This window comes from Phascolarctos cinereus, unplaced genomic scaffold (assembly GCF_003287225.1).
Source record: "Phascolarctos cinereus isolate Bilbo 61053 unplaced genomic scaffold, phaCin_HiC Scaffold_9;HRSCAF=440, whole genome shotgun sequence".
NCBI lineage: Eukaryota > Metazoa > Chordata > Mammalia > Diprotodontia > Phascolarctidae > Phascolarctos > Phascolarctos cinereus.
Window position 1 is genome coordinate 9,404,804 of NW_027556402.1, and position 27,291 is coordinate 9,432,094.

A 27,291-nucleotide genomic window follows, 5' to 3' on the forward strand; every position below is an offset into this window, starting at 1 on the left:
GTTGGGTATATTGGAGCTCAAGAAAGAGGCTATGGCTGCAGATGGAGATCTGGGAATTGTCTGCATAGGGATGATAGCTGAACCCGTAGAAGTTGGTGAGATCACAAGCAAAATAATATAGAACAGAGAGGTTAAACACGTGACCCATGCAGATCATACACTCCAGAATGTGACCTGGACCAGATTAAAATGCAATTGGGAAATATTTAATAAAATAGATAAAATAAAAAAAACACATGGATAATCTTACATTTTAAAGCTAAGTCAATACCTGGCCCACAGGAATCCTTATTTATGGATTAGTTTCCATTTGAGTTTGACACCACTGGTATAGAGGAAATCAGTCAATTAATAATCATTTATTAATCTCTTTCTGTGTGCCAGGCATTACCTAAGAGCTGTGGGTACAAAGAAAGGCAAAAAAGAAACAGTCCCTGTCCTCAAAGAGCTTACAATCTAATGGAAGAGAAAATATGCAAACAAACATGTACAAACCAATTATAGATGGGATAAATAGGAAATAATCAATTTGGGGAAGGCACTAGAAATAAGAGGGCTTGGGAAAGACTTCCTGTAGAAGGTGAGATTTTAGCTGGAATTTGAAAGAATCTAGGAAAATCAGGAGGTAGAATAGAGGGACTTGTACAGAGCCTTAGGGGACAAGTGTAGTTAGTAGGTGTGACCTGGAGGAAGAATAAGCAAAGAAGCTGAGAAGGATCCATTAGGTAGGGAGTCAGGGGACAGCAGTATCACAATAACCTAGAGAGAAAAGAGTATCAAGGAGAAGAGGGTCATGACAGTGTTAAAGGTTGCATAGAGGTCAAGGAGAATGAGGATTGAGAAAAGGTCATTGGATTTGACAATTAAGAGATCACCAATAGGTGATCCATCAGCTTTGGACAGAGTGGTTTCTTGTTAAATGGTGATAAGCCAGATTGCAAGTGAGAGGTTCAGAAGAGGAGGCGCTCATTGTAGACGGCTTCCCAAGTAGTTTACCTAATAAGGGGAAGAGGGCTAAAGGACAATAGCTAGTGGGTGTGGCTCCATCAAGTGATGTTTTTAAGGGTTGGGGATACATGAGGGTGTCCACAGTCATCCTGTAGGTGGGGAGAGATTGAAGAGAAGAGACTGATTGATAGAGGGAGAAGAACACAAAGATGGGATGGGATGGGGTCAAGGGCTCATGTAGAGGGTCTTGCTTTGGCAAACAGAAGAGTCAACTCTCAAGTAAAATAAGAGTGAAAGAATAAATAGTAGGGAAAGACATCTGAGTGATGTGAGATGAAGAGGGGTGTAGCAGAGGGAGCTCTCAGGGAGTGATCTCAATTTTTGAGTGTAGTATGAGTCAAGGTCTTCAGCTGAGTTGGGGGAGAGTTGTCATGGGAGGCTCAGGGAGGGATGAGGAAGTTTGGAATAGATGCTGAGAACTGGAGAGCAAAGGGGTTGACTTGCTGCCGTGAAGGCCTAGTTAAGTTTGTGTAACATAAACTTGTGGTGTGCCTCAATGATTATTCTCCAGCTCCTTTCAGTAGCTGTAAATAGGAGTGAAGGCAGCAGATGGTGGGAATAATGCAAGGTGGGGGTTTGGTAAGCATGTGATCAGTGATGGGACAAGAGGACAAGGGATTCTGTGTTAGAGGATACTGTAGGGTTGAATTGTCTCGCCAAGGAGATGGGGTGAGGAAGGCAGGAGAGAACTGGAGTCATGGTCTAGGAAAGAGAGGTGGAGGGTTTGGAGGACAAGGAATAGAGTTGAGATGGTAAGGAAAAGGGAAAGACAAAAGGATAAAAGATTAAGATCAGGCAGTGTTCATGAACATAGAAGTGTAACACTTGTGGATAAGGACAAGATCAAGTTTATGACCATTTCTGTGTGTGGTTGAGGTGAGGGAGAGAAATTGGTCATGAGGACTGAATAGAATGAGGAACCTGGGAGTTAGGATCTCTAAGTGATAGCAAGAGAGAGTGTCCCAAAAGTCTGAGTGCAGTTTAAAGTTCTAAAACTTAACACTGTACAAATGTTGAAGTCCTTCTGTGTGAGGGCAGGAGGTGAGGTGAACAGAAAGACTGAACTCATTGAAGAAGGAAGGAAGGAAGGAAAGAAGATAAGAAGGAAGGGAGGGAGGAAAGGGAGGAAGGAAGGGCAGGAAACAAGGAAGGAAGGAGAATGTCTTAGAGGTCAGTATATGATAGCCACCAGGATCTGGGTTGTGTGACTCAGTCACCTTGAGGCCTTCTAATCCAGTGATCTCAAACTCATATAGAAACAGGAATCACTAAACTGTATGTAAAGATCCATAACGGTGCATATTGACTTAGAAAACCAGATATTTACCTTATCTGTGTTTTATTTCTTTTGTTAAATATTTCCCAATTACATTCTAATAAAGAGTGTTGTGGGCCATGTGCCCAAGGGGCCATATCGTTACCCTTCTCCTGTTGACCACCCCTGTATATTGGTCATCCACCCGCTGACCAAAGTCTACTGGTCATCTCCTGGCAATGAGCTTGCCTCCTAATTGAGGCATCCTTGATCCTGAGGTAGAAGGTACCTCGGAGGCCATCTAGTCTAACTCCCTCATTTACAGATAGGGAAACTGAGGCCTAGAGAGATTATGTGACTTGGCTAAGGTCACATAAGTAGAAAGAGAGATAAGATTGGAACCCAGGACCTCTGACTACAAATTTAATTTAGCTTGTTTTTTTCTTTCCAATGTAGCATGTTGCTTCTTTGACCTGAAGGTCCAGGGTAGCCTGGAACCAATCTAAGCTTCTCTGACTCCTTGGAATCAGGACTTACCCAGAGGCAGTTCGGGTACAGGGAAGCCACATTAGAGTAAGAGAAAGTGAAGAAACAGAAGGTAAGTCTAGTTTCCTCTGTCCCTCTTTGTTCATCTTTCCCTTCTTCAGGGTAGGAAAGAGTGATGACCAAAATCTCACTTTCCTTCACTCACATCCTTCCCCCATATTTTCATGACATGCTTTGTGAATTCAAGTCACCATGCCATTAAAATGGGGTCTAGAAAAGAAGGATGCTATAATCTCAGCCTGACTCAGAGCCCTGAGGTTCCAGGCTCTAAGAGAAGAGACTGGATCTAGGAAGTCAAGGGAAGAGGCCAGGTATAGTGAAAACCAACTTAGGGAAAAGAGGGGAAGTGCCATCTTATCTTGTACATGTCTTGAAGGAAATGCCACATCTATGAAGAATGCAGAGAGAAACTTCATGATCAGCATTTGAAATGTAAATTTGGGGGTCACAAACCAAACAATTACCACTAAAAACAAACAATCTTCAAGGCAGTGCGTGAAAGGCAAGCAGTGAGTTTATCCATTTGTGTGAATAGGACTCAGGGAGACAGGGTGGGAGTGTCAGTCACCTAGGGCGAGCAAGGTTTATATGTCCCCACAACTTGATGGCCCTAATCCAGGGAGCAGATTTTTAGGTCAGGGAAACAATGTTAGGGAGTGTTTTGTGAGTATTCAGACCTTCCATTTTCCTCCTACTCCCAACTTGGATCAGCATTCTCGGGACAGGACCTCAAGAGTCTGTGGCCCCTTCTCATTCCTCTTGAGAACACTGCCCAAGGGCTGAGCTGTCCTGATTGGTGAGTGAGTGAGTACAACTCACTGTGGCCCTAGACCATGTCCCACAATCCACTAGCCCCATCCTCAGAATCTTGACATCCTCCGTGCTGCCACATGTAACACCTCTTCCTCAACTGACATTCCCCATCTTGATCTGGGAATAGCCTCAAATCAACACTACCATTATGTTGGGAAGGGACAAGGCAATTGACTGTCCCCTGGCTCTGCTTGCCATCCCTGCAATGAAGCAGTGAAACATGCCTCTTTGGACTCTGGAGGCAGAGGGCCTGAGTTCAAAACCTACCTCTGACACTTCACCTGTGTCTCTTTGGACAAGTCACTTAACCTCTTTTCTTATCTGTATGATGAGGGGGTTGTTCTAGATCAGGCTTCTTAAACTTCCCGCTCATGACCCTGTTGGCACTTCTTAAACTGTAAAATGAGCATATTGGACTAGATCTCAGAAGCCCCCTCCAAGACCTGTAATTCTATTAATAATTAAGCACTTTTAAGTGAGAATTGATTGTGACAAGAGAGAACTCCACTAAGAGGGTCTGGTGTGTCACCACTATTCTGACCTTTGTCAATTTACTGAATTGGGAACCAACCCTGTGATAGATTTCTGCCTCTTTTAGCCACCCCTCTTGGCCATATGGAGACCTGATGCTCCCTGGGGCTGTCCCCGATCCCGAAGCACATCCTTTAATACCTTTGATGTGTTCCTGTCCACCGAGGTGTGGCTGCCGTGGAGTTGAGTGACCCAGTCGGGGAGGGAAGAAGGCATCCCCAGAAGCCAACTCGTCAACCTGTAGTTTGGTAGCACTCTGCAGGAACCATTCAGTTCAACCAATGGGGACCCTGGCGTCAGAGACTTAGAACTGGAAGGGATGGGAAGGGTCAGGTAGTCCATTACCCTCATTCAGCAAATGAGGAAACTGAAGCCCTGAGTGACTGAATGAGTTGCAAAGTCCGTATATTTCTAAACAACGTATCTATTGAATAAACACATTTATAGTTTATCTTCTGGTAATACCAAAATGGAAATTTAATTACCTCCTGAGCCTCTACTTATTTTGATTGGCCTCAGAGGGAAGAAGAAGGAATAGTGGATGGAAGTTGGAGTCAGATTTAGAAAGGAGTGTGCTAGTAAATGTTAAACAACAAGCTCTTAAAAAACCCATAACACACTTTAAAAAAAATTATTTATTTTTCCCCATATCACAGTTTTAAGTTTAATCTTCGTCATTAAGATTCTCTCTATCACTTTCTTAAGTCTAGACAATCAGTCAAAAAATAAATCGTGTGCTAATTTGACGCCTTCGCCAATTGCTGAGGTGTCAATGCTGACATTGGACATTTAACAATGGGCTTTTACTCATCCAGGACACCCTTCAATTTAGATGTGATATACAAAGGAAAATCTAGCTAGCAACTAGAGCTGTCCAGAAGTGGAATGGGCTTCTTTGGGAAGTTGTGAGCTCCCAACCCAGGAAGCCCGAAGTCAGAGGTTGGATGAACTCTTGGCAGGTGTGTGTATGGGGCAATTTGTTTTTCAGATGTGAGACCACCAGGATTCCCTCTGAGGCCCCTTCCACCTCTGAGATGTCCTGTGAAGGCACGCACTCTGCAGGGTGCTTCCAGGGTAGGAGTACAGAGTCAGAACAGCTACTGTCTTCAAAGTACAATTAAATTGTGTTGTGAATGGAAAATTCATTCATTTAAAATAATACCTAAAATTTTTGCATGAGGAAAATTAGAGTCAGTAGAATTAGGCTGGAGTGAGTAAAAATGAAGGTTTCAGAGTACGGTACCTCTCTTTTCTGGTCTTTTACTGACATTTTGGAACAAAAAGCTGGGGCAAATTTAAAATTTGGGGCCACAAGCACAGTGAACCAAACCCTTTTCCTTTGAATTACAAAATAAACTGGTTTCTTGGGGTGGGGGCAACTGCTTGGATTTGCTTGCCTGTTTCTCCCATCCATTCTCCTCATACCCTGGGGTCTGCTGCAGCCTGCTCTAACCAGCCTACTGAAAGCCAACATTAAATTTTTAATGTGAGCAATTATACCTCAGAAATGGGTAATCTCTACAAGTTATTGCTTGTTTTGTTATTCTGTTGGTTATCTAGATTTAAGAAAATGTTAATAATACAGATTATGATGAAAAGAATGTATATACTTTCCTCCTCTGCCCTCTCGCACCCCCCCCAGCCCATTTGTTAAATATTCACCAGCACGCCTCTGTACTGCTCCATAAATATGCTGCTTGAGCTCAGCAGGAAGAGGGAAGAAGGCTCAAGGAATGGGCTCATCACCAGACTGGAGGCTGATAGTCATAATAATAATAATAATAATAATAATAATAACTAGCCTTTGTATGGTGCTTTGACATTGACAAAGTGCTGTATAGCCAGTGTCTCATTCGGGTCTCACTGCATCCCTGCCCATATTCCTTTGCTAAGTAGAGGTTGGGTGGGATTTATGCCTGTGGTCCTCATCCATTCCTAAGTATCAAGGAATGTTGTCATTTTAAAAGTTAACCAAGAGCTACCTATGAGTCATTTTCTTAGTTGGTTAGAGTTCCCTGGCTTAATGGGACAGGCACGTTCTTTGTACCCTGCCCCAATCAGACCCTGTCTGCAGAATTGTGTGTGGTCCTAGGTTGCAGTTACTCAACAAACGTTTATTAAGTGCTTATTGTGTGCCAGAAACTGTTTAAGCAGTGAGGAGACACCTACGCGCAGGCCAAACACCCCCTGGCCTTGAAGAGCTTAGATTCCCATGGGGGAAGATGATACCTAAAAGGGGAGCTAAAAAGTAGAGGGAGAGGGAGGGGCATCCATGCTGGGGCAAAGTGGCCAAGTTGGGAGCATGAGGATGGTTAGTCCAACCCTTTCCCAAAATGGAGGTTCTGAGAGAAATTCACCAATGGAAGAAGGACTTGGAAGGGGAAGAGTGAGAAGGCAGCTGAGGAGGGCAACCAAATGGGGAAGGACCTGGAGTCCATGATTCATGGTCAAAAGAATTGGGGATGCTCAGTCTAAGGGAGACTTGGTGGTGGTGCGCACACACACACACACACACACACACACACACACACACACACAGAGTAGCTGTTTTGTGGAAGAGGAATCAGTTTGTTTTATTTGGCTGTAGAAGGAAGAACTGGAAGCTGCAGACGGGAAGATTCAGGCTTCTTATAAAGAAAAAAATTCTAGCAATTAAATCTATGTGAAAGGAGATTGGGCTGCCTTGTGGGTCTTCCTTCACTGGGGATCTCCAAGCTGAGGCTGGACCACTTGTCCCGTATATTATAGGAGGAAACCTCTCTTGGTGACTGGTTGGTCTAAACAACCTGACTCCTAAGTTCTAAGATTCCTTCCATCAAACATGAATTCTGGCTTGTCCATTCCTGGTTATTGACAGGACTTCCCGTGGTCTTTAATTCGAAAATTCAGAAAAATGGAAAGCTTTTGCTGAACTGCAGGAAAAAAAACAAAACAAAAAAACTAGCATTGACCTAGAGCTTTGCCATGGACTTCCCCCTCTGAAAAAGGAGAGATGAATGCTGATTAGAAGACCTAGATAATGGAAAAAAGATGTTGGAGTCAGGGCACTGTTTGCCCAAAAAGCCTGGAGTTTTTATCAACATCAATTTGAGAGTGTGGGCTAAAGCAATGGAGAAACATGCCTGAGACTTGGCCTTCCCACCTTGATTCAAATGACTGTATTTATTACTTTCCATGTCTTAGTGAAGGAAAAACTGAAAGGCATTGTATGTACATCACAGCCTCCTCAGTCATACCTTCCATAAGCAAAACTGAAAATGAACAAGCAATTTGTTTTTCCACGATCAGAATTTTTAAAAAAAGAAAGAAACCAAGTTTCATGGCATTAAGACTGAAATCGATCAGCAGAGTCAAGGGTATTGAAAGCAAAGGAAATAACATTCTTCCTTAAATCACAAACTGCTGGAAACAGAGAAAGGTGTTTTGGACAGACCAGGAATCCCCTTACGCCCACTCCAAAACAATCTGTTTTCCCTGGTAAGCTCCCATATTAGTCATACTCAAAGATTACTGTATGTGCTGCCTTCACACACACATAACACACACAAATGTGAAGAGATTTGAACTGCATTTTCCAGAGGGTCCTTCATCTAGATTTTCTCACATCATTTTTAGAGCCTTTCTTGGCAAAGAGTCCTAACAACTCAGGAAAACTTTCCAGAGTTCAGATCGGAAAGGACTCAGACTCATCTTTTGCTCCTGTCTTGACCTTTTGAATAAATCGTTCAAAGCTGTTATCTCCTGAGGAAATCGTGGGCCAGATCTAAAAAAGAGGCATGGTATTCTTACAAACATCTGCTCCCATTGTGTCCCCACCAACAGGGAGATGCATTGATTGGCACTGTTCATTTATATCCTATATTCATCACTCATTCGCTCCAAGGACCCTTATAATGGGAACCACATTTTTAAAGGCATATAACCATATGTGGCCTTGTACTCAGGATGCTTGTGAAGGTGTTTGAATGAATCAGAGTGAACGGAGCCAGCCGACATCTCTCAGAGTCCAACTGTGAGATAGCCATATACTGCAGGGATGGTTTTGTTTTTCTTTTATCCTCATTACTTAGCACATAGTAAGTGATTAATAAATGTTCATTGACTGATTCCAAGTGAATGACTAGAAGATTTTCTTCTAAAGGTGAAGTGATAGAAATTAATGATTTTTGCAACCAAAGCATCTTTTGTAAGTGGATGAGTTGTCAGGGTTCCAGATAGTTGACACCATCAAGAAACGTTTATTTTAGAAATATTTTATTGGTGGAATTGGGAAGAGCATTGGCTCAAGTCCTTTGTCTGTCTTTGTGACCTCTTGGGCAAGTCACTTACTTTTCCTAGATCTCAGTTTCCTCATCTGTAAAATGGGGGAGTTGGTCTATAAATATTTTTAAGCCCCAGCTCTGTGCCAGTTACTGTGCTAAGTGTGAGGGGTACAAAGAAAGACAAAAGGTAGTCTCTGCCCTCAAGGAGCTCACAGTCTAATGGGGGAGGAAACATGTAAACAACTATGTGTAAACAAGCTACATATAGGATAAATTGTGAAAAAAAAAAACAATGGAAGGAAGGCACTAGAATTAAGATGTGTTGAAAAAGGCTTCTTGTAGAAGGTGGAGGGGTGGAGTGGAGGCAGCAAACCATCTGAACTCTCCCAACATTCCCCTCCAAAAAACTTTAAAATAACACATCAAATAACAAGCACAGAACTGCAAATCAAAAACCAAATCAAATTGAAATCTGGAGTGGCAGAGCCAGCAAAAAGTCAGAGCGAGACGTTTTTCCAGGTAAGGCAACTTAGGAGGTTGGCAAGTGAGATCTGTGCTGTTGGGGTGGGTGCTGCCCCAAAGCTCATGTAGGAACAGCCTTAGAGGCTGTGACAGCAGCAGCAGCAACTTTAGGAGCTCTCAGCTTAGAGACAGTAAGGGGGTCAGTCAACTGGTCAGAAATTACAGGGGACCCTTTGCTGGCAGCGGATGCAAGATCTGGTGTGGATTGGCAACTCTGTTGCCCATATGCAAGTCTGGGTTCACGGTTCCAGGACCAAGAGGAGCACTAGTGCTTATGGCTGAATGGGAGCAGGGGCTCTTCCTGGGTAAAGACCAGAGTCAGACCAGGAGAGCGGCGACCACACCTCTCATCGGGTTACACCACCATGCAAGCCCCCCAAAATTCCAACCCACAAGAACTAGCTCTAAAAATAGTCACAAAAGAGCCTGAAGTTTTGGACAATTCTCCCTGCAGGTGAACAGTGCCCAACTTTAGCATGAAGTTCTAAGTCAAGAAATAGGCTAGAAAAATGAGCAAACAGCAAAAAAAAGAATTTGACCATAAAAATCTACTTTGGTGGCAGGGAAGATCAAGATGCAAAATCAGAAGACGACAATGTTAAAAGTTATAAGCAAAGCCTCAAAGAAAAACGCAAATTGGTCACCAGCCCAACAAAAATTCCTAGAAGAGCCAAAGAGATGAGTGATAGAGGAAAAATTAAGATAAGGAATAAGAGTGATACAAGGAAATTAGGAAAAGAGGAATTTTACCTGGGACTTGAGGGAAGCCAAGAAGCAGAGATGAGGAGGAAGAGTGTTCCAGGCATGTGGAACAGCCAGTGAAAATGACCAGAGCCAAAAAAGAGAGTGTCTTGTGTGAGGAATGACAAGGAAGTCAGTGTCACTGACTTGAAGAGCACATGGAAGGGTATAAGATCTAAGAAGAGTGAAAGGACAGGGGAGACTGTGAAGATCTTTGAATGCTGGAGAATTTTACACTTGATCTGAGAGGTGGTAGCGAGCCATTGGGAGGGAGGGATGGATTGAGGGAGGGTTTCTTAAAGATGGGGAGACATACACATTTAAAGACAGAAGGGAAGCAGTTAGCAGAACAGGAGAGGTTGAAGATAAATAAGGAGTGGAGGATTATAGGGGAGCAGTCTGCAGGAGGAAGCAGGATAGAGTGGGATTATTTATACAAATGGTTTTATTGTAAATGAAGGGATACAGAAATGACTGAGAGAGTCCAGGCCTGCTCCCTCTTCTGCTACCACGTGGGCTGCGTGACTTAGAGTACAGCCCTGGATGAGCCTCCAGCAGGGCGTTGAGGGGCTAGGCCAAAGTTGGCTTCTCCCTGCCTGCTCCACACTCAGCCTCCTGTGGTACATCTCTTCATCCATCTGATGCTGATAACTCTTGATGGGCCCTGCTCACTGACTTCCATAGCTATACTTCCTGGAATTCCGCTCCTGGCACCTCTGTCCTTCCCAGCTCATCCCCCATTGCTGCCATTACTGCTTTCCCTAGCTCCGCTCATTTGCCAGTTCCTGCAGTCTGGCCACTCTCTGGTAGATGATGACCTCTTGGGTGTCTTGTTCCAAGATGTGATCCCTCCAAAATACAACTGCAGGCTAGGATGGGTGTGTTTCGGGAAACAGTCTTTGTACACCAGGGTTTTATTTTAAGCCTGCTTTATTAGGAGATTGAGGGCAGGGGAGAATTTGAGAGGTGGTGTGGCTATGAGAAGAGAATCATAGAATCACAGACTTAGAACTGCAAAAGAGCTTAGATGGTGTCCCGTCCAAATCCTTCATTTCACAGAGTAGGAAACTGAGGCATAGAGAGGCGAGATAGTATGCCCAGAGGTGATAGGCTTGGTTTTATTTTTTTTAATATATTTTTTTCCTTTAACATCCTAGTTTATTTGGTGCAAATTGTCCCAAACATCAAAGGGAAGCATGCCATAGTAAAGAGGAAGGCCGTCCCTGGGTTCAGGAAGACCTGGGTTCAGGTGACCTTACACAGGTCTCTCGATCTCTCAGTGTCCTGGGCAGCTCTCTGTGGCTATGAATTACCAAGCGAGTGCCTATTTCTGTTGGTAGAAGGAACTTCCACAGTGGGAAGGTCCCAACACCAATGACATTACAGGCCTAGTTTTAAAAACTCGAAACATAGGTCAGGCTCTTCTTCATACCACAGACAACGTGTCACCCTCTAGCTAGGAATGATTTGTACGTTTTAAAATAAAGTGTTATTTTATTTAGAGATGTAAAAACTATTCTTAGTTTGTAGGTTATACAAAAATAAGTGGCTGGCCTGCATTGGCCTGTAGGCCAGAGTTTGTTGACCTCCTACTGTGATAGAGGAAGCAATCTTACAGCAGGTAAGCAGCTGAGTCTGTGTCTCACAAAGACCTTGGCATCATGCTGCTAAGGAGAATTTGCGTCCTTGACAGAGTTCCTGCTGAGATGTTGGGGGAAAACATCTGAGCACCTTCTGTGTCATGAGACCTTCGCAGGTCCCTTTCCAGCAGTGCCTTTGAGGACGCCATTGATTGTGTAGGTCAGGCAGTTGGCATGGAGTCACCGAGCTGAGAGGAGAGGAGACCAGTGTTGGTGTGGATTGGCCAACGGCACAACCCTTCCTGTTCCTCAAGACTTTGGTTTTCATTTTTCCTATACGGGTAGCAGCTCACAATGATGTTGCCCTTAACAGTTGACAAAGTGTTCTCCTCTCAACTTCGATCAGTAGCTAGGACAAGTGTATCTTCCCATTTTCCCAGTGAGGGAATCAAGGTTCAGAAATGAGGGCTTAACCAAGGTCACCCTAATAAAGAGCTGAACTAAGCCTTGAACTGAGGTCTTCTAATTTCAATTCCAGTATTCATTAAATTACACTTCCTGTTTTCCAAAAAAGAAGTGATTTTCACCTTTACCACTTGGCAGGGAATGGTGGGGCTGCTGTGATTGTTTCTATTAGCTTTAGACTTTGTGAGTGGCTCTGCTACTCACCTACAAAGACTTCTTCATTGAGATCTGGAATCTTTTACAGCTCAACCATTACTATTTTGTTGAAGGCTTTCTCTCCTCCCTCCCTCCCTTCCTTTCCTTCCTTCCTTCCTTCCTTCCTTCCTTCCTTCCTTCCTTCCTTCCTTCCTTCCTTCCTTCCTTCCTTCCTTCCTTCCTTCCTCCTTTCCTTCCTCCTTCCCTCCCTTTCTTTCTTTCTTTCTTTCTTTCTTTCTTTCTTTCTTTCTTCTTCTTTTCTTTCTTTCTTTCTTTCTTTCTTCTCTCTCTTTCTTTCTTTCTTTCTTTCTTTCTTTCTTTCTTTTTCTTTCTTTCTTTCTTTCTTTCTTTCTTTCTTTCTTTCTTTTTTTCTTTCTCTCTCTCTTTCTCTTTCTTTTGTCTCTCCCTTTCTCTCTCTTTCCCTCCCTCCTCCCTTCCTTCCTTCCTTCCTTCCTTCCTTCCTTCCTTCCTTCCTTCCTTCCTTCCTTCCTTCCTTCCTTCCTTCCTTCCTTCCTTCCTTCCTTCCTTCCTTCCTTCCTTCCTTCCTTCCTTCCTTCCTTCCTTCCTTCCTTATCTCCCCTTCCCCGCCATGTACAAGACACTGTGATTAGGCTTTCTCACCTTATCTCTTCCTCCAGGCTTCCCTAACTTCCTTTAAGTTCATCTTCTACAAGAAGCCTTAATGTTAATGCCTCCCCTTTCAGATTACCTCCAAGTTATTGTATATGTATCTTGTTTGTATATAGTTGTTTATGTCTTGTGTCCCCAAACCATATTGTGAGTTCCTTGAAGGCAGAGAGTAGTTTTGCTTTTCTTTGTACATCCAGAGCCTGGCATATGATAGACATTTACTCAGTGATTGTTGACTTTTTGGCTTAACTGTGATGTATGCAAAGATGAGTAAGATTCTGCTTTGAAGGAATGAATGGAGGTTGATTTAATCTTCTTTGGTTTATTGAAGTATGCTGTCTTCTACATGATGGATGCTCAGTGAAGATTTATTGAATGAGTAAATGAGTCTGTAGTGATACATTGAAGTCGAACTGAGTGATGATATGGAATGAATTAATGTGTACTGGTGTGTTGAAGTTGAATGAGTCTGTATTGATTGAAGTATTGAAGTTGCAGGAATGGCTGAGTGACTTAATCTATAGTGAAATACCGAAGTACAGTGTCTGGTCCGTAGTAGGTAGTCAATAGATTGGTTGCTTGAATCAATGAAGTATTATGGATGTATTGAAGTTGAATGAAGAAATGACATTGAATGAATGAATGAATGAATGAATGAATCAGTGCTGTCATTGATGTTGAATGAATGAATATTGAATGAATGCACGTGTATTGAAGTATTAAAGAAATGAGTGAATTTTGAATGAATGGATATATTTTGAAATATTAAAGGCAAATAAATAAAAGCATGTTAGATGGCTGCATCTCTACTGAAGTAGAGCAAATGAATGTTGAATGAATATTTTTAATGTATTAAAGTTGAATGAATGAATACATATTGAATGAATCCATCTCTATTGCAATTGAATGAATGAATCTGTGTATGAATACAGACCCCTCTTATAGGATCACAAGCTAACTTTTTTGGTTTGTTTTGTTTTGTTTTTTTGCAAGGCAGTTGGGGTTAAGTGACTTGCCCAGAGTCACACAGCTAGTAAGGGTCTGAGGCTGGATTTGAACTCAGGTCTTCCTGACTCCAGGGCCAGTGCTCTATCCACTGTGCCACCTAGCTGCCCCACAAGCTAACATTTTTTTGAAAGCCCCCTGTACACATAGCCTGATTCCATCTCTGAACTGTAACTTCCTGTTTCTATGTGAGCATTTTGGAAGGAAGGCTAGTAAACATTTCTACAAGAGGCTACACGCTCTTCTCTCTGTGATGCTTTTTGGCCAATTCTTTAGGCCAAATGAGTCCACTCCTACTCAGGTACTCTGGTACTATGACCCTCAAAACTCCCCCCCCCCGCTTTGGTCTCTAAACAGTTAGGAAGTAGTGCCAGCCAATATAAGCTGCCCCTTTTTTGTGGTTTGAATATATTTTTCATGATTCATGAGTATGATTCAAGAGTATAACTTTGGGGCTTCCCCTGACGAGTGGTACATCCCTATTTGTGGTAACTCAGGGGGGTTTTCACTTACCTCAGAGGAGGCTGACGCTCTGTATGGAGTGTGTCTCTAAAGTCTTTTAAAATGTGAAATTATTGGTGTGAAAGCTATCTATCTCTTTTTCAGAGGCTTGCAACATAGCTAACTTTTGTAGGATTTTAAAAAATTGTATTTTCTCTTTTTTAAAAAATAAACCTCACAAATATCAGCAAACATGAACATTTTGATATAAAGAGAGCAGAAAAGGATTATTTATGATACTGTAAACTTTTATTTAGTATAGTCTATTTTTAAGTATGTGTCGAAATGAACAAAACAGTAACAAAACCGCTCTGCTTATCTGTGTCTCCTTCTGTTTTCCTCTGTGTACTTGTAATGTTGCATTGATGTTTCTTTCTTTTCTCATAAGCTTTTGAGTTTTAAATTTTTTTCTCCCCCTCTCTCCCCACCTCCCTCCCCAAGAGGGTGCACAATCTGATATAGGCTATACGTAGACATTCCTATTAAACCTTTCTTTTCTCTCTTATCATTGCCCAAGCACTTCTCCATTCCCCATGCCAATTCTGTTCCCCTCTCCCAAACAGAAACCTTCCTTTCTGTAATGAGTACGGTCGAACAAATCAAATCCACAACTGGTCTGAAAATATGGGTTTTGTTCTGTATCCTGAGATTGGCATCTCTGTCAGGAGGTAGGTAAAATGTTTCATCAAATTGATCTCCGAAATGGTCAGACCATTGCATAACTTGAACAAAAGTACATCGATGTGCCTGTTTTTCCAGCAATTAGTATTTGCTTTTTTAAAAAGCTTGTGTTTGCCCTTTGCTCTTGAAGAGGACCATGACATCAGGGAGATGATGACATGACTTGCAATTGACTTTGATTTGAGTGAGAGGGCTATGCAAGGTCACCAGCCCCACTTTCTCCTCCAGAGCCATCTGGGTCCAAATATTCGTCAGGATGACTGGAGATGGCTCAGGGTGCGATGGAAGACCCTGGCCCTTTTAAACTAAGGTCTTTTCAGGTTCTCACTTTGAGTTAGGCAATGCCCATTCTGTGAATAGGCCTCTTTAAAAAGTGAGTCAGAGGATAACCCCTTTAATAAAAAAAAAAAATCAAGCTGGGAGTGGAAGACCCTCAGGACTGCTGGCCAGAAGAGAAACAGGTACTATCTACATTCCCTGTGAGCCAGGAGGGCCCAAAAAATAACCATTAAGTGGTGCTTGGGCAGGGCCCTGTTGTTGGCCAGTCTATGAGCTCCAGAGTGAATTGGGTTTAAGGCTTGGTCTTTGAGAAAGAAATCTAGCCAATAAACCCGGGAGCAGGAGGATGAAGAGCTCTGAGTTACTCAACTGGAAGTGGCCAGCCGGCTCCCTATTCAGACAGCTCAGACTACTCAGAGGTTGTGTTTGTCCTTCGTTCTCGAAGAGCGTGTTTCACAGACCCCCTGAAATCCACCGTTGGTCCATGGCATCTTTAAAATACAATTTAAATATATGACACATCTTTTTTTTTTTTGCTTCAGTTACTTGTTTTGCACAATTTGGTGCTGAATTCATCAGTCAAACAGCACTTATAAAGCACTTACTGTATGCCAGTGTCTGTGCTAAGATTTTGATATATAGGCTTAATCCTTCATCAGGAAACTATACTTTTATCACATTGGATAGTAAGCATATCTTTGGTTACTTTTTTCAAGTCTAGCCTGTGGATTTTCAATATGGGTTAAATCAGGCGCTGAATGAATGAAACCATACCGAAATTATTGCTTGTCCCAAGTAATTTGTAGAACAATTCAACTATCAATATAAAAGATAAATGAATTTAGATGTATGATTTTTAAAAAAGAAAAAAAAGAGTAAGGTAATCTTGAGGAAACAGGAGTAAGTCAAAGTTGGAAATACATTTGAATCTTTCTGACCTTTTAAAATGATGAAGGTTGGTCTCAATAACAACAAAGCGGTACCCTAGAAACTGAACTTTCCCTGCAGGCGTTGCTGTCAGTAACAATCCACTTCCTGTGGCTAAAAGATTCCCTTGGAACTCAGCCTTTGGGGCTGTTGGGCATTTTTTCCTTCCCCCTCCGTGGGGTTCCTCTGGTTGCAGAAACGAAGCTCAAATCAGAAACTGCTGAAGTCTGGGAACAGTCAACAGCTGTAAGAGCTCTGGGTTTTTTTTCATTCTATGACTGCGATGGAAATGGTGGATAGGCCAAAACATGGAGGATGGTGCCATAGACCCTTTGTATGTCTATATGGGTACAACTAGTCTGCAAAAAGCATAAGGCTGGAAAGCACTTTGGGAAGTTACTTAGTCCTTCCTGGAGAACAGAACTACATCAAAATGATCCTTGACCAGGCATTCTTAACCTTCTTTGTGTCTTGGACCCCTTTGGTCAGCTGGGGAAGCCTACGGACTCTCCTCCAAATGATGCTTTTATAAAGTACATAGCAGTACAAAGGAAAGAAACTATACTAAAATAAAGATGCAGTTATTTTCCTGTCCAAATTCATGGACCCTCAAAAATCTACCCACAGAAGGCTGTCCATGGACCTAAGGTTAAGAACCCCTGTCCTAGACTTATAATAATAATAGTTAACATTTATATAGCACTTACTCAGTGCCAGGCACTGTGCCAAGATCTTTATAATCATTATCTTATTTGATCCTCATAATAACCCTGGGAGGTAGGGGCTGTTATTTTACAGATAAGGAAACTAAGGCAGACAGATTAAGTGACTTGCCTGGGGTCACACAGCTGGCATTTGAGGCTAAGTTTGAACTCAGGTCTTCCTGACTCCAGGCCCAGCACTCTATCCACTGTGCTACGTAGCTGCCCCTAATAAGAACTGGTCTTATTAGAAAAAAAAGATGGCACCTTAAAATTCCTTACTGTCTTTTAGTCATGAATAAAGTGTTTACCATGCCAGTGTTGTAAGGCAGGATTGCTATCAGGGCTTTACATGTAGAGAATCTACAGCCAAATCCTCTTAAAAAAGCCAAAAGTACTCATAAATTCTAAATTTCTCTCCTAGAGTTTTAATTCAACTCAGTAGTGAGTAATCAGTAGATCAGCAGGCACTTATTGGGTACCTTCTGCATACCAGTTACAGAGCTAAGTGCTGGAAGTACAAAGACGAAAGTGAAATGATGCCTATTTTTAAGGAACTTACAGATGGAGCATAGCAGTGTATAGAATGTGTGTATGTATACAACATATATGCATATATATATATATATATATATATATCTGTATGGGTTGTCTTTCTCCATCTATCATTTCTTCTTCCACATATATATGAAAAATATATAGACACAAAAATATAAATGATAATGGATATAAGATAATTTTATGTATATGCACATATACACACATAGTTATGTCTATGTACATACTGTCTTTCTCCATCTGTAATTTCTTTCTCCATGTATATGGAAGAAGAGAGAGAAAGAGAGGGGGAGAGAGAGAACCTATCAATGATATACGATATAATTTTGTAGGGAAGGCACTAGCCACCAGGGAGGCCAGAAAAGGAAGTGGAGAGTCATGCCTGAGGAACAGTAAGAAAGGCAGTTTAGCTGGGCTGTAGTTTACACAAAGGGAAATAATAGGTAACAGGACTGGAAAGGTAGGTTAGGGCCAGTTTATAAATAGCTTTAAATGCCAAGCAAAAGACTTCATACTTAGTCCAAGATGTAATTTGGAATTTATTGTGTCGAGGAGTAACTTGTATATTCCTAGGATTTAGGGGAGGTGTGAGGCAAGGAGACTAATTAAGAGGCTGTAACCATAGTCCAGGTGAGAGGTGATGAGGATCTTGGGGTTGGCTGGCTGGATGAAAAGAAGACAGAGGCAGAAACAACCAGATGTGGCTGGCTGGGGTGGCACAGGCTTAGAATTCCTGTGGAAGGGAAGGCTGAGGCTGGGGGATCACCTGATCTTGGAGTTCCGAGGTGTGGTGGGCTGAGGTAGTCTGCACTGAGTCTGACACCAATATGGTGGCACTCCCAGGAGGAAAGAGAACCTATGGCGAATGGCCTCGATTTTTCTAGTAAAGCATGAGGTGAGGCCTTCGGCTGTGAGGTGGAGGTGGTATGGGAGGCTTGGCAAGGGAAGAGAGGGTCTGGAACATGTCGGGAATAAATTCAGGAGGATTAAGAAGACTGCCTTGCTGCAGTGAGGGCCCAGTGATATTTGACAACCCAAATTTGTAGCAGACCAGTCAGCGCGGTGAATGATTTTCGCTACCTTAGTTCAGTAGCAAAGGAAGTTGACAGTTTGAGTGATCCAAGGTTGGGATTTGGGAAGGTATGGAAGGCAGTAGGACAAGAGGGCACAGAATTCCTAAGGTGAAGACTATGGTACATATAGTGACATCCCCTCAAATGTCTTAAAGTCTTTGTTCCTCAACCTATTCAATTCAGCTTGAGCTAACTGGGTAACTAAAAGATTAAGATTGGTAAGGGAGGGAAATGTAGACATCATAGCAGTGAGCATACTGTCTCTGGTGTCCGGGTTCCTGGGTTCAAATCCCATCTCAGATACTACCTTTGTGACCTTGGGGAAGCCACCTAACTTTCTGGACCTCAGTTTCCTCATTTGTAAATTGAGAAATGTGCATTAGATACACTTGGTGGTTTTTCTAACACTAGCTCTACAAACCTTTGAAAGTCCTGGGGGATGGAGTAATTGGAGATCACAGTGAGGATAAAAAAAAAAACAAAACTAGGTTTGGGCAGAGTAAGGCATAGGGAGAGATGGAATGGTAGGAGGTTAGGGCTGGATAGAGGAATTTCTGAATTCTTAATCATGGAAGACTGGTGGATGATGTCCAGACCAAATGTGTGATCCTCCCTGTGTATAACTAAGGAATGGAGGAGTAGGTCATGGGAACTGAGAAGGTGGGGTATTCGAGGGGACATCAACATATATGCGTAACAGCAGGAGCTGTGGTAGACAGGAAGACCACAGACCAGCCACTGAACTCCCTGAGAAAAGAGGGCCTGACATCTACATTGGGCTGAGTGACCCTCAGAGGAGGAGAGCTTGCTAAGCAACGAAGGCAATTTGGAACTGGAGAGCTAGGGGCATTCCAGTCTCCTTTGAGGACCATTGAGTTGGGGCATGGGAGAGCAGGTTCAGCTGGTAATGGGAAAGATCTCCAGGGATGCATCACTTAGGGGAAGCCCCGTGATTGCCAGAATATGGAAGGGCCATGAGAGGAAAAGGCCCCAAATGAAAGGCAGTTTGTTAACTATGAGAGAGCCCCAACCACGTCACGTGCTGCACTCCTGGTTCGACTCACTCTTGGGGCTGCTCCACGTTCCCATCAGCTGTGGATCCCATTCTCCTGCTAGGTCTCTTTATGTTTTATTTTTCCTCATTTGGGTGTAAGCTCCTTGAGAGGAACAGCCATCTTTTCCCTTGTATTTGTGTTCTTAGCACTTAGCACAGAGCCTGGTACATTGTAAATGCTTAATAAATGCCCTCTCCTACTGTTTCTCTCTCTCTCTCTCTCTCTCTCTCTCTCTCTCTCTCTCTCTCTCTCTCTCTCTCTCTCTTTTCCCCTTCCACCCCCTGCCAATATATTTATAATATATGGAATGAGAATTCTGCATATTACATGTACATATATATACAGATATGTACATATATTGTACACACATATGTATATACAAATGATATGATATGATATGATATGATATGATATGATATTGTCTGGGAATTCCAGAGGACACAATGGGAGGGACACATAGACCTGGAGTGAGATATCAAAGGGGAAAACTTGAGGTGGGTGGGGTGAGAGAGTGAACAGTATGATAATAACAGCTCATATTAAGTTGCCTTTTACTTGTATGGGTTGTTCCCAAAGTCTTAGGACAGAGGAGAGGACATACCATCTTACATCATTTGAGTCTTATAACAACCCCATTTGACAGATGGAAAAAGTCAAGTTCATAGACTTTGAGAATGCCCCTCTTCACACAGCTGGTCAGTGTCAGAGGTGGAACTGCAACCCAAGTCTTCCCCAAGCCAAGGACAAACCGCTCACCCCACACGGCCCCCCTTTGCCGTTAGGCTACACTACGGTACTTCTCAACCGAGATCTATGGAAGATTCTAATCTGATAGGAAATGTATCTCAATAGCTCTAGTTGTGGATTACTGAGCCAGTGTGCAGACTGAGTATAAAGAGTGAGACTCACTCCACAGCCATCCACAGAAGCCTACCTTGTTTTGTAGTCTCATCTTGGATGTGAGTCACAACCCAGAAAGCTGCCCCAATATGTGGTTTCCTGTCGTTGGATAATAGTGGATGGAAACATTCTCTGTTGGTGAGCGCTGTCAGACAAAATGGAAGTCAAGTAGTAGAGAGAGTGGGAAGGACCTGAATTTAGAGTCTGGGTATTTGATGAAGGCATGGCTAGTGCCAAATTGTGACTGAGTTGTGATAGGAATGTTCTACTTACTAGTTAATTACTAACTTGTGGGGCCTTTGGTGGCTTATGTTCCTTCTGTGGGCCTCACTTTTCTCACTTATAAAATGAGGGTGGAAAATGCTATCCATATCCAAAGGAAAAACTGTAGAGTTTTAATGTAGATCGAAGCATACTGTTTGCTGTTTTTTTTCTTCTGTTGTGTTTTATTTCCTCTTTCTAGTGGCTCCTCATATTGGTTCTAATTCTTCCTTACAACATCACTAATGTGAAAATATATTTAGTAGGAATGTATATATACAGCCTATATCAGACTGTACGCCACCTTGGGGAGGGAGGTAGAGAGGGAGGGGGAGAAAAATTTGAAACTCAAAAGCTTATGGAAGTGATTGTGGATAAGTCAAAATAAATTAACAAAATGTAGATAAATAGATAGAGAGATATGTATATAATAAAATGAGGGCATTAGACCAGATGAACTCTAAGGTCCCTTCCAGCCCCCTAATATCTAGAGGACTTCACCACTTAGAGGGAATCACTGTCGTTTTTCATTCTGCACAAGATAGGTATTGATATCCCTGAATTGTAGAATGTCAGAGCTGGAATGTAGACTTATGGTCTTCTGCGTAGCTGAAAAAGAATCCCCTCCACCACTCCCAACAAGCAGTCCTCCAGCCTTTGATTGTGGGCCTCCAATGATGTGGGACCCATTAACTCCCAAGGAAGCTCAACCCACTTTGGGTAGGGTTGATAGTATGGAAGTATTTTGTTGTAAAGAAGTTTTTTGTTACGTTGTATCTAATCCCCTTGGTCAACAGTTCTCAGAGTGTGGTCTGGAAATCCTGGGGGTCCCCAAGACCTTTTTGAAGGGTTCAAGAGGTCTGAGTTATTTTTTGTAGTATTACTAAGGTGTGTTAATTTCTAATATAGAATATTGATACCTGTAATCCATATAAACACAAGCTATTTGGGGGTACTCGATAACTTTTAAGAGTACAAAGGGGTCCTAAGACAAAAAAGTTCAAGAACTTCTGCCCTTGTAATAGATGAGGTTAGAGGAAGTTCCATGACTTTCCTTCATTGCACTGGTAGGAAGTAGTGGAGTCAGGGTTCAGGGTCCTGAGGCCCCCGAGAATGGGCAAAACCACAGGCTGGTGTAGCCTCTGCTCAGGGGCCAGCGCCGGTCACACTGGGGTGTGCAGCGACTAAAGACTGAGGAAAAAAGTCCCCACTCGTTTGTCCTCCTTTGTCCTTCTCTGGGCCCTGCTCCTCACTCTCTGTCTTGTTGACTTGTCCCTGTCAAATGGTTGAACATCAGAAACAAATGTGTTATTGATGGAAGTGGCACTGAAGAAGAGGAAGTACATCACTCTGGCTGCTGCACCCTAAGGACCATAGAGCCCTTCTGTCTGCCCTGTAGCTGAAACCTTGTAAATGCGTCATCTGCCCCTTTCTGAAACGAGATTGCATGTACTTTGTAAATCTGTAAGCTAAGTAGAGGCTAGCTCTCCAACAGGTAGATCCTTGGGAGCAGATACCGGCCCACTTTTCTGTTATCCGTCTTGCACTTAGCACACTGCTTGGTACCTAGTAAGCACTTCAATGCTTTTAAAATATTCCCCTTCCCTTCCTTCTTTCCTTCTTTTTCTTTCATTCCTCCTCTCTTCTTTCCTTCCTCTCTTCTCCTGTCTTCTCCTCTCTCCTCTCCTCTCTCCTCCTCTCTCCTCTTCTCCCTTCCCCTTTCTTCCCCTCCCCTCTCCTCCTCTCATTTCCTTCCCTCTTCCCTCCTCTTTCCTCCCTTCTCTTTTCCTCCCCCCTCTCCTCCTCTTTTCTTCCTTTCCTCCTTCTCTCTTCCTCCCCTCTCCTCCTCTCCTCTCCTTCCTTCTTCCTTCCTCTTTCCTCTCCTCTCTTTTCCTCCCCCTCCTCTCCTCCTTTCCTTTCCTCTCCTCCTCCTCTTTCCTCCCTTCTCTTTTCCTCCCCCCTCTCCTCCTCTTTTCTTCCTTTCCTCCTTCTCTCTTCCTCCCCTCTCCTCCTTTCCTCTCCCCCTCTCCCTTCCTCTTCTCCCCCTCTCCTCCTCCCCCTCACCTCTCCTCTCCTCTCTTTCTACCAGAGAGAGTCAAAAACAACCCAGGGTGGGATCCTGGGTCATCATGAGCCGCCTTCAGCTAGTGATGGTGAAGGAAAGTCTCACTTTGCCCCATAGCCAGTTACCATTGCTCTGTGATGGAGGAACAGGTTTTCAATGAATGGATCAAGGTGCATTTGGAAATAATCATTGTTAAGATAACCCATATGGTCAAAGGAAACTTTGCCAAGTTGACGGCACAGATGGATTTGATTTTATCCACAGAAAACCCCGTATTCATTGTGTTACTCAGAATAGATCACACTGAATTGCATTTTAATGCTTATAGTTATGATCTCATTTGATTAGCCCCATTTCACAGATAAGCAGATTAAGGCTCTGAGCAGCATCATGCCTCGCTCAGGGGTCACGTAGCAAGATTTGACGTCAGCTCTTCCTGACTCCAGGTCCACAGTCACGTTGACTGTGACACCCAGGTCTCAGAGATGTGCAGCAGTCCTAGCCTGATGCCACGAAATCACTTTCCTACAGAGTGGGAGTAAGGTCTGAATTTGGCAGCACCTCTGGCTCCCAGGAAGGACCCAGCTTTTGTCAGGGTCAAACACGTAGACTTGCTAGCTAATCGATGGAACAAAACCATCTCACTCTGGGAATTGCCTATGACTCTGGCACCCAAAGGGGTGGAGATGCTCTGTGGTTTTCCTCTCTTCATGGGCGTTAGCAGCCAGGGGCCCTTCAAGGAGCGTTCACCTCCACTGGGGCTGAGGTAGCCGGCAGGGATCTGCATCGGCGGGGCTGGGCCGCGCTTTTGTGCTAACTCTTGGAGCAGACAGACACTGTCTGATTTTTTAGAGAATCGTATTATTGAAGTTGATATTCATAGTACTTTAATAGCTGTGATCTGACGGGGTATATATAACTGCAACCATTATCCCCATTTTATGGATTAGGAAACTGAGGTTCAGAAAGGTTATTTAAGAGGTTAAGAAAGATGCCCCCCCAAAAAAAATTTTAAATGAAGGAGGGGCAGCTAGGTGGCACAGTGGATAGAGCATCGGCCCTGGAGTCAGGAGAACCTGAGTTCAAATGTGGCCTCAGACACAAGATACTTACTAGCCGTGTGACCCTGGGCAAGTCTGCCTCAGTTTCCTGAACTGTAAAATGGGGATTATAATAGCACCTACCTCTCAGGGTTACTGTGAGGGTCAAATAAGATAATATCTATAAAGATGCTCAGCACAGGACCTGGCACGTAGTAGACTCTTAATTAATATTTATTCCCTTTGCTTCCCTTCTCTTTCCCCTGTAGTATTGTTTGGAAAGTTGCCTCCTATTCATAACTGTTGATGCACGTTGAAAATAGAGGGAAAGAAGCCCATTTGCTGTTCTCCCCTCCCCCTGCCCCTGGCAGAAGTTATGCTATAAAAAAGCCAGGAGACCAGCAGCTCTTCCTTAATTCCATGCATGGGCAATGAGGTATAACGTGGAGGGGGTCTTTGGGAAAGCCACTGGCCTAATGTTTTTAAAAATAATTTTGATTAATGCTTTCTGCTTCCTTTTATACTTTGTATTTTCATATTGTACTCAGATAATCACCACTTTGAATTGAACCCTTCCTTATAACGAAGAAAAACAGTTAAGAAAAGCAATGGTTCCTGTCTGACCGAGCCCTGTTCTGTCCCTGTGGGAGCCCCCTACCTCCCCACCACCCCACCGACAAAGTACAAAGTGGTTTCATGGTCTATCCTCTGGGAGATTACAGTTACTCAGAGCTCAGCCTCCTCTTAATGATCTTTGAATTTGTAATGTTGTAGTCATTGCATGAATTATTATTCTTCTGGTTGTGCTTACTTCAGATTGCATCAGTTCAGGCATGTGTGCCCATGCTTCTTGGAATTCATATGTCATGTGTATCACTTCTTACAGCACAGTAAGAATCCAGCACATATGCAGCTAGGTGGTGTAGTAGATTAGCTGGACCTTAAGTCAGGAAGGCTCATCTTTGGGAGTTCAAATCCAGCTTCAGATACTTACTAGCCGTGTGGTCCTGGGCAAGTCTCTTCACCCTGTTTGCCTCACTTTCCTCATCTGTAAAATGAACTGGAGAAGAAAATGGCAGAGCACACCAGTATCTGTGCCAAGAAAACTCCAAATGGGGCCATGAAGAGTCAGACATGACTGAAAAACAGCTAGACAAGAGCAGCAAAAGGAGCTATGATGTGAAGTACATAGACAGAAAGGTGGATGGGGAGAGCATTTGTTAACCATTTGCAATGTGCCAGACACTGAATGCAAATACAAGCAAAAAGAAGGGCAGTCCCTGCCCTCGAGCTGCTTGCATTCTAGCGTCTATCACACGTAAAAGAGAGCTGAAAATTATCAGTGAACATGGAAGGTAAACCAAGGGAGAGGTAGTGTGAGGAGCCATGGGGCTGGGCTGGGTTTGAAATGAGCAGGGCTGCCGTGATTGCTTCCTCAGTGGAGGTTCTGCAGAGGAAGTCACCAGTTAGAAGCAGAGGCTATAGGAATGGGGGCATGGCCAGTATGAGGAGGCTGCTGAGATGGAGGCAGAGAGGTAGTCCAATGGTCGTGGGCTATTGTGAGTGTGGGAGAGAAGTAAGGGAGGAAGGGAAGGAAGGAAGGAAGGAAGAAAAGAAGGGAGGGAAGGAAGGAAGGAGAGAGGGAAGGAGGGAAGAAGGAAAGAAGGAGGGAGGGAAGAAGGCAGGAAGGAGAGAGGGAAAGAGGGAAGCATTTATTAAACACCTACTATGTGCCATGCAGTTTCAAGCACTTTACAAATATGATCTTATTTGATCCTCACAACAGCCCTGAGACACAGGTGCATGGGAACTCCCTTCATCTCCGCAGATAACAAGTCATTTGTGACTTTATAGATTGGAGCTGGAAGAGACTTTGGAGATCAGATAGGGAGCTGAGATTTAGAGAGGTCTAGTGACTTGTGGGTAAAGCACCAGCTCTGAAGTCAAGAAGATTCTTCTTCATGAGTTAAAGTCTGGCCTCAGATACTACTAGCTTGTGACCCTGGGCAAGTCTCTTCACCCTGTTTGCCTCAGTTTCCTCATCTGTAAAATGAGCTGGAGAAGGAAATGACAAACCACTCCAGTATCGTTGCCAAGAAAACTCCAAATGGGGCCACAGAGAGTCAGACATGACTGAACGAGTAAAATCACGTAGCTAGAAAGTGTCAGAGGCAGGATTTTAACCCAGATCTTCTTGACCCAGAGCTCCACACCCTAACCACTATGTCACTCTGCCTTTATACAAGTATCATAGATCGCAAAGCATGTAGGTTTTTAAAACCTGAATTGGCTCTTACATTTTTCCTCTTTAAATAAAAAAAAAATAGTATCTTTAATTTTATATCACCTTTATTTCCATCTATCACCTTTATTACTTCCCCTACCTAGCCCTTCATTCCTTGTAACCAAAACAGGGAAGAAAAAAAAACAAACCCAGCCATTCGACAGAAGTCTGAAGGTGTATATAGTGTTCCACACCCAGAGTCCCCCACTTTGCAAAAGAAAGGAGAGGACTGCACTTTCTCATGTTTTCTTTGGGGTCAAATGCGCCTTCACAGTTCACTTCATAGCAGGAAAGGACTCTTCATCACCTTTTACTAACTAATATTAATCCAAGGGCCTCTTGACAGCAATGGGGCTTTGAAATCTCTCTCCAAAAAGCCTAACAAAGCAAGAGGAAGGCAGGATGGTTCACGATTCTGCCTCCTGCCCTGCCCTACCAAGAGTCACCTATTCACACCCCCGTGTGTCTGACGGCAGGAAAGGAAGTGATACAGTGCAGCTATTAATAACGTTCTGATTCATTCTCTTCCTCAGTGGCGCGTGGGTGTTTACTACAGCTAAGCAACTTTCTTTCATGAAGGAGCGGCTGGACCCCGGCCAGGTCCTGCTGCGGTTCTGGCCAGCCTGTTGTGCCGGGGCTGTCTGCCAGGTGAACACCGGGAGTGAGGGCAGTGAAGGAGCGCTCGTCCTGAGGGAGGGGCTTCTCCTGAAAGGGGGTGTGCTCTTCACTGGATGCTGAGTGTCTTGAATGGGGGGGTTCTATCAGAAGGCCTCTTCATAGGGTTCGCCTTAAGGGAGGAATCTGGGAACGCGGTAGAATGGAGAGTGCTTCTGGGTACTTTACCTGTTTCCAGGAAGAAGAGGCTGAAAAGCCCCAAGGTGTGAGCTGTGGGAAACCTGTGGGGCTGGGGGGAGGGGGAGGGGGGGAAGAGGGGGGAGAAGGTCCCTTCCCCAATGTTCCCTTGTTTTGAATGGGGCAGAACGTCTTCGATTGCCACTTTGCACTTGAATCAGCTTTTCAGGTCGATTTTACTCTCCATGACTAACAGGAGATGCTCTTTTTGATAGGATCTCACTTTCGCTTTCTTTTCTCGGGTGTCTGCCGGGGGCACCCCTCTGATTTTTCGGACTCTTCTTTCTCTTCCTCTGCTCTTTTCCTTTGCCCTGGAGTCGCTGGAGTAAAGTGAGGAAGGGGATCCTGCTAGGACCACACCAGGTAGTCACTCTGGTTATGAAGTCTCACCAACCCAGGCAGGATGAGGGGTCGGACTCAGTGACCGCTGTGGTCCTTTCTTGCTTGAAATCCGTGATGCCCCTGACTTCTTGGGATGCCCAGACTTAGTACCTCTCACTGTCTACAAGGCTTCTCAACATGACCAAAACAAGCCTTTTGTTTTTCTCCGAAAATGTGTTC

General features: G+C 43.6%; 1 long non-coding RNA gene across 1 annotated transcript in view; it reads left to right on the forward strand.

Annotated features, from left to right (window-relative positions):
* The window catches only part of LOC110222959 (uncharacterized), a 107,604-nt gene that overhangs the window by 10,813 nt on the left and 69,500 nt on the right, over positions 1 to 27,291 (forward strand). Inside the window, exon 2 of the long non-coding RNA XR_002328541.1 lies at positions 2,720 to 2,861. This is a non-coding gene — a long non-coding RNA (uncharacterized LOC110222959). The remainder of the gene's footprint in view (positions 1 to 2,719; positions 2,862 to 27,291) is intronic.